The sequence below is a fragment of the Lactuca virosa genome, chromosome 6, assembly GCF_052849685.1.
Source record: "Lactuca virosa cultivar CGN04683 chromosome 6, Lactuca_virosa_CGN04683_v6, whole genome shotgun sequence".
Lineage (NCBI taxonomy): Eukaryota > Viridiplantae > Streptophyta > Magnoliopsida > Asterales > Asteraceae > Lactuca > Lactuca virosa.
Window position 1 is genome coordinate 243,146,842 of NC_136431.1, and position 6,275 is coordinate 243,153,116.

Sequence of the window (6,275 nt, forward strand, 5' to 3'; positions counted from 1 at the left end):
GGTTTCAGGTACCTCTTCGTCTAAGGGGAAGGAGTCGGCGGCGTAGCATCGCATCACACACACATATGATTTCCGCATGGAGTTTTCTAGGATTGTACTATGATATGTTATTATTCTATGGCTTGGGTTTTCAGACATGATACATTGTTTTATGAGATGATGTGTTTTCACAGTATTTTCTTATGAATGTTTTTATGTGTTGGTTAATTAAAAAGAAATTTTTGGACCTGAAAATTGGGATGTTACAAGTTGGTATCAGAGCCCTGGTCTGAGGGATTCGGACACACCCTCGGGGGTGTCTGGACTCAAACTGAGGGGCTAAAAGGTTTTTACAAGGAAAAATGGTTTTCTAAAATCTAAATGGAAGGATTTTAAGAAAGACGAAGTGTGTGATGCATGCGACCGGCCGGGCTCAAGTAAGTTTTCCCCAAGATACCCATACTTGATATGTTATGCTATATGGTTTTGATTCAGAAAACTGCATGCTAGAATAGGACTAAGGATCTAGGAGGATGCCTTGTGTGCCTGATATATGATTCTGAGAATTACATGCTAGTTAAGGCTAAGGATCTAGGAAGGATGCCTTATATGCCTGTTGTATGAGCTGTATGCTAGGACTGTTTAGTCAGCAGTAGGATGACCTGTGTAGGTTATGCCTGATTGGTTACCCAATGCATGAATGTTGTTTGCTTTGTGCTATGGGGGTTCTGGCCATTTTCAACTAGCTAATAAACGGATGTGTAACAGTATCCGCAAGTTAGTTAGGGAGAAGTGGTGGGGACTCCTAGTGCAGCTGATGGCGGAGGGTAGGTCGGAGAGTGCCCTAGGGAAGCCTAGGATGAGGTCAGTGGAAAGGGTATCGGTAAAAGGGACTTGGTGAAGTCGAAGCAATCCTTAGGGAAAGTACGGGTAGATGTGGAAGGTAGTATGGGCCCGTACTACCGAAAGCAGAGGACCCGTACTCGAATCAAGGAGGGCCTAGATGGAATCGGGAACCTTGGAGAGTGTGTTAGGCCTCTCGGAAGTATGTATGATCCTGACATTTATGCGTGTATTTTCAGCATGGTGACCACACGACATGGAGCAGGAGGTTCCAGATCAGGATCAGGATCAGGCTCGGGTGCAGGATCCGAGCAGGTTGATGATGGGTTACGCGAGTTCATCGCGTCCGAGATCACGAGGGGTATCCTTGATGCGACGTCGGTTATTTTCGGGTCGATCAAGGAAGGGATTGTTGAGCTGATGGAGGATCGCCTCCGGGCATTCAGGAGTGATATGGCGTCTAGCCAGACGAGTACGCGCACACTGTCCTTTAAGGACTTCCGTGGGAGTGGTGCGCCAGATTTCTATGGGGTGAAAGACCCCATTGCTGCTAGGAGATGGATCGCAGACATCGAGTCTGCGCAGCTGACCAGCTTCTGCCCCGAGGGGTCGAAGGTGAGATATGCAGCAGGATGTTTGAGAGACAGAGCTAGAGATTGGTGGGAGTCTGTTGGTGACTCATTGGGAGCCTCGGTTGTTGAGGCTATGACCTGGTCAGACTTTGTGACCAGATTCAGGGCGGAGTTTGCGCCAACTGTGGAGCTTCAGCAGCTGGCCAGGGATTTCTTGGACATGAGACAGACTACGGAGACTGTGGCGGAGATCACCGCCAAGTTCCGGGAGAGAGCATTGTTGGTGCCCCAGTATGCGGGTGATGAGGACATGAGGAGGACCCGCTACCATGATATGTTACGAGCTGACATCCAGGAGCATGTCAGTTTCTCAGCTTGCCCTACCCTGGATTCCATGATTTCCAGGGAGATTGATATGGAGCACATCCGGAAAAGGAAGGCAGCGGAGGGGCTGACGACGGGGGCTTCGGGGAAGAAGCCCAAGGGATCCGATGGTAGGCCGAAAGGCCAGTCTGGGCGGGACCGCTGTGGGAAATGCGGTCGGTCACACGAGGGAGCTTGCCGTACTGGGCCGGGTTCAGGCTGCTATAAGTGCGGCAAGGTTGGGCATTTTGGCAGAGATTGTACCGCCCCTACTTCTGCGGTACAGATGACAGACCTGATTTGCTTCCATTGCAATCAGAGGGGCCATAAAAAGGCCAACTGCCCGAGATTGTCAGCAGCGGCGCCAGCAGTGGCGCCGGTCTCAGCGACAGCGCGAGTTGCAGATGGCCGGAAGGCCAAGACAGAGGCTCCAGTGGTGCGGAGCCGAGCATTTCAGTTGACAGCCGAGGAGGCACGCGCTGCACCTGATGTAGTGACAGGTATGGTTCCTTTTGATGGGTTTTGAGCATTCTAACACTTCCTAAGTGTACATGCAACCCTAATAACCTTGGATCTATGTTTGTCTAATAATCATGCAGAGTTGAATTCCAAGGTTATATTCCTATCTAGCATACTTGGGGAACATTTTTAACTTGAATGAAAGATAGAGTAACTTACCTTGTTGTTGATTATGATCCTTGAAACCTTGTGAGCCTAGCACCCTAAGTGTGATGCCTCAAATGCTTCACACAACACCAAATGCAAAGGAGTAAACTTTGAGAGAATCTTACACTTGCAAAATCGGCTCTAGCCCTCTTGTTTCTTAGTGTAGCCTATTTTGGTGGAGAATGGGTTTCTTATATAGTGTTGACACATCTAGGGTTACACCATGTAAACCCTAATGTGTCATGACTCTTCATTTCCATGACCCATGGGTTTGTAACTCCCATGGAGCATCCATGGAGCATCCTATGGGTGGAACCCAACTTGATAATCCATGGAGCCTCTTAGCCCACTATATAAGATATGGAAGATTTACATAATCTACCCATATATTTAATTAGTTATCTTTTGATCACTTAATTAATTCTAAATTAATTCTTGATCAAACTAATTAAATAATATTATTAATATATTAAAACTTATAATATATTAATAAACCATAAGTGTTATTTCTCTCATTTTAGTTTATCCAATTACATGGTGCCATGCAACCCAAATGGACCATGCCGGGTCGGGTCAAGTACATACCAGAAATAGTTATGGACTTAGACACCTTATCCAACAGTCTCCCACTTGGATAAGTCTAATAACTATAACTGCAATACTTCAGGAACCGATCGGCAATCGTAGCTCTTTCAAGGTCTCTCGGAACTGAGAAGATGATGATACGCCATTTAAGATAACTGATCATATAATCCTCTGTTCTAGATATCAGCCGGACGAATACATGGAACAATGTCTTACTTTGTGTCCAGCAGTTTGTTTCCCGATTTCCGATTTGTTTGACAAAGAACTTAATTGAACACATCAACTTAGTTCTGACCGGGCCCGGTACATAGGTCAAAACAAAATCATCGAGGGGCCCAGATATCAGCTTCTAATCCAAGAAGGAACAGATAAACTTCGACTCATATGTTTGTTCTACCACTCATTGAATTATACACAAAAACACGTTTTATAACATCGAGTTACCAATGCGTTAACGTACGATCAATGCATAACCAACTCATAAGTAACAAATCATATCTCTAGGTTTGAAGACTTATATGATATTACCGTCTCACGATCACTCGAGATAAATTCCATGAAGTGATTCCAGTGAGCGTGGGTTGAGTCCAATGCTCAGAACTTATGAGCACTCATGAGTGTTGTAGCCATGTCCAACAACTTAGACCTCTGCAACCAATCATGACAGTCTTGATTCATACCTACTTCCGACATATGACCGACTGTGGAGGTTCGAATAATATGATATACCAAACATAATTATTCTGGAAGTCAAAACATGCAAAAGAAATATAGTAAACGATCGACAAGTGATAGCAACACTTTACTCATAAATAAAACACCTTTTATTCATCATCTAATGTCAATTACACTTTACAAATTTCAAGGTTATCTAACTACTAAATCTAATATCATCCTTCAGCCCTATGCTCCGAGCATGCTGGAGATGCTTAACCCGAGTCAGTCCCTTCGTGAGGGGATCTGCTGGATTCTCATCCGATGATACCCTCTTTGCCACGAGGAGTCCTTCTTCTATTCGATGTCTGATGAAATGGTATTTTCTGTCGATGTGTCTGGATCTCCCGTGATCCCTTGGTTCCTTGGCTAAGGCAACTGCACTTTCACTATCATAGAAAATTTCCATTGGCTCTTTAATAGCTGGTACAACTCCAAGGTCTCCAATGAAGTTCTTCAGCCATATCGCCTCCTTTGTGAGAAACCCTTTGCAACCAGTCGTGCCTTATAAGTGTGTACATTACCATCCATGTCGGTCTTCTTCTTGAAGATCCATTTGCACCCTACAGTCTTACGACCTGGTACATTCTCAACCAAGTTCCAAACTTGATTGTCATACATGGACTGTATCTCGCTGTCTATTGCCTCTTTCCACTTGGCTGACTCAGGGCCTGCCATGGCTTCCGCGTAACTGTTAGGTTCATCCAGTCCTATCAGTGTCTCATCACTGATAAGTGTATCACCTTCCGCAGTAATATGGAATCCATAGTAATGCTCAGGTGCATTCCTAACCCTTGTGGAACGCCTCAGAGGTACAGACTTGTCAATTGGCTCAACAGAAGTTTCCTCCTCAAGTTGAGTGCTAGGGTTTGAAGTTCCTTCACCACTTGACTCTTGAATTTCTTCAAGGTCAACTTGCCTCCCACTGTCTCCTTGGCTTATGAACTCTCTCTCTCGAAAGAAAGCCCTCCTAGCTACAAAGACCACATTCTCACTAGGTCTGTAGAAGAGGTAACCAAAGGATTTCTGTGGGTAGCCGATGAAAATACACCTCTCACTTCGAGGTTCGAGCTTATCATGAGTCTCGCGTCTCACGAAAGCCTCGCAACCCCAAATCTTAATGTGGTCTAGTTTGGGTACTTTACCAGTCCACATCTCATGAGGAGTTTTGGCAACTTTCTTTGTGGGAACTAGATTAAGGATATGGGCGGCAGTCTCTAAGGCATACCCCCAAAATGAGATTGGTAGCGAAGCTCGACTCATCATGGAACGAACCATATCCAACAAGGTTCGATTACGCCTCTCAGCTACACCATTCAACTGCGGTGTCCTGGGAGGTGTCAATTGTGAGACAATCCCACATTCCCTAAGATAGTCGAGGAACTCTGAACTAAGATACTCACCACCTCGATCGGATCGAAGCATCTTAATGTTCCTGCCCAATTGATTCTCGACTTCCTGTTTAAACTCTTTAAACCTCTCAAAAGTCTCTGACTTATGCTTGATTAAGTAGACATATCCATATCTACTGTAATCATCAGTAAAAGTCAAATAATAACGATTAGCATCCCTTGTGGCATGTTTGAAGGGCCCACACACATCTGTGTGTATAAGATCCAACAAACCTTCGCCCCTCTCACAAGAACCTGTGAAGGGTGACTTTGTCATTTTTCCAAGTAAGCATGATTCGCAACTATCATCTGACTTTAGGTCAAATGACTCCAATACTCCATCCTTTTGGAGTTGGCCTATGCGTTTCTTGCTTATATGTCCAAGACGACAATGCCATAATGATGCTTTATCCAAGTTATTATTATTAACAGAATCAATACACAATACATTATTTCCTAAGTTATCAACCACATATACAGTTTCATACACGCCATCACAAGGTAATGCTTTAAAATAAAGAACATTATTAAAGAAAGCATTAATCGAACCAACTTCATTATCAAATGAAAAGGTGAAACCTTGTTTATACAATGCATGAAAGGAAATAATGTTTCTTGCCATTTCTGGCGAATAACAACACTTATTCAAATCTAAACTAAACCCACTACTTAGCAATAAAGTATAAACTCCAATCTTGGTGACAGGTAAAGCTTTCCTATTCCCCATGATTAAGTTTATTCTTCCATGCTCCACATTCTCACTTCTTCTTAGTCCCTGCAAATCAGAACAGATATGAATACCACAACCGGTATCAAGGACCCAAGAGTTAGAATGGGGTGAGTTATTAGATAAGATAGTGTAAATACCTGCATGGTTGGGTTTAACTTTCCCATCCTTCACATCTTGCTGGTATTTTGGGCAGTTCCGCTTCCAATGTGACTTTTCATGGCAATAGAAGCATTCAGCCTCTTTTGGGTCAGAAGAAGGAGTGACGAAACCTTTCTTGGTTCCACTTCAAGAAGAGCCATCAAGGGTCCTAACCTTGGTACCCTTCGAAGAGCTCTTCCTCTTCTTCCCTCTACCTTTCCCGATTGCCAAAACCGGGGCGGAGTTTGGAGTAGGAGTGTTAACAACCGACTTACCCTTAAGACCTGTTTCTGC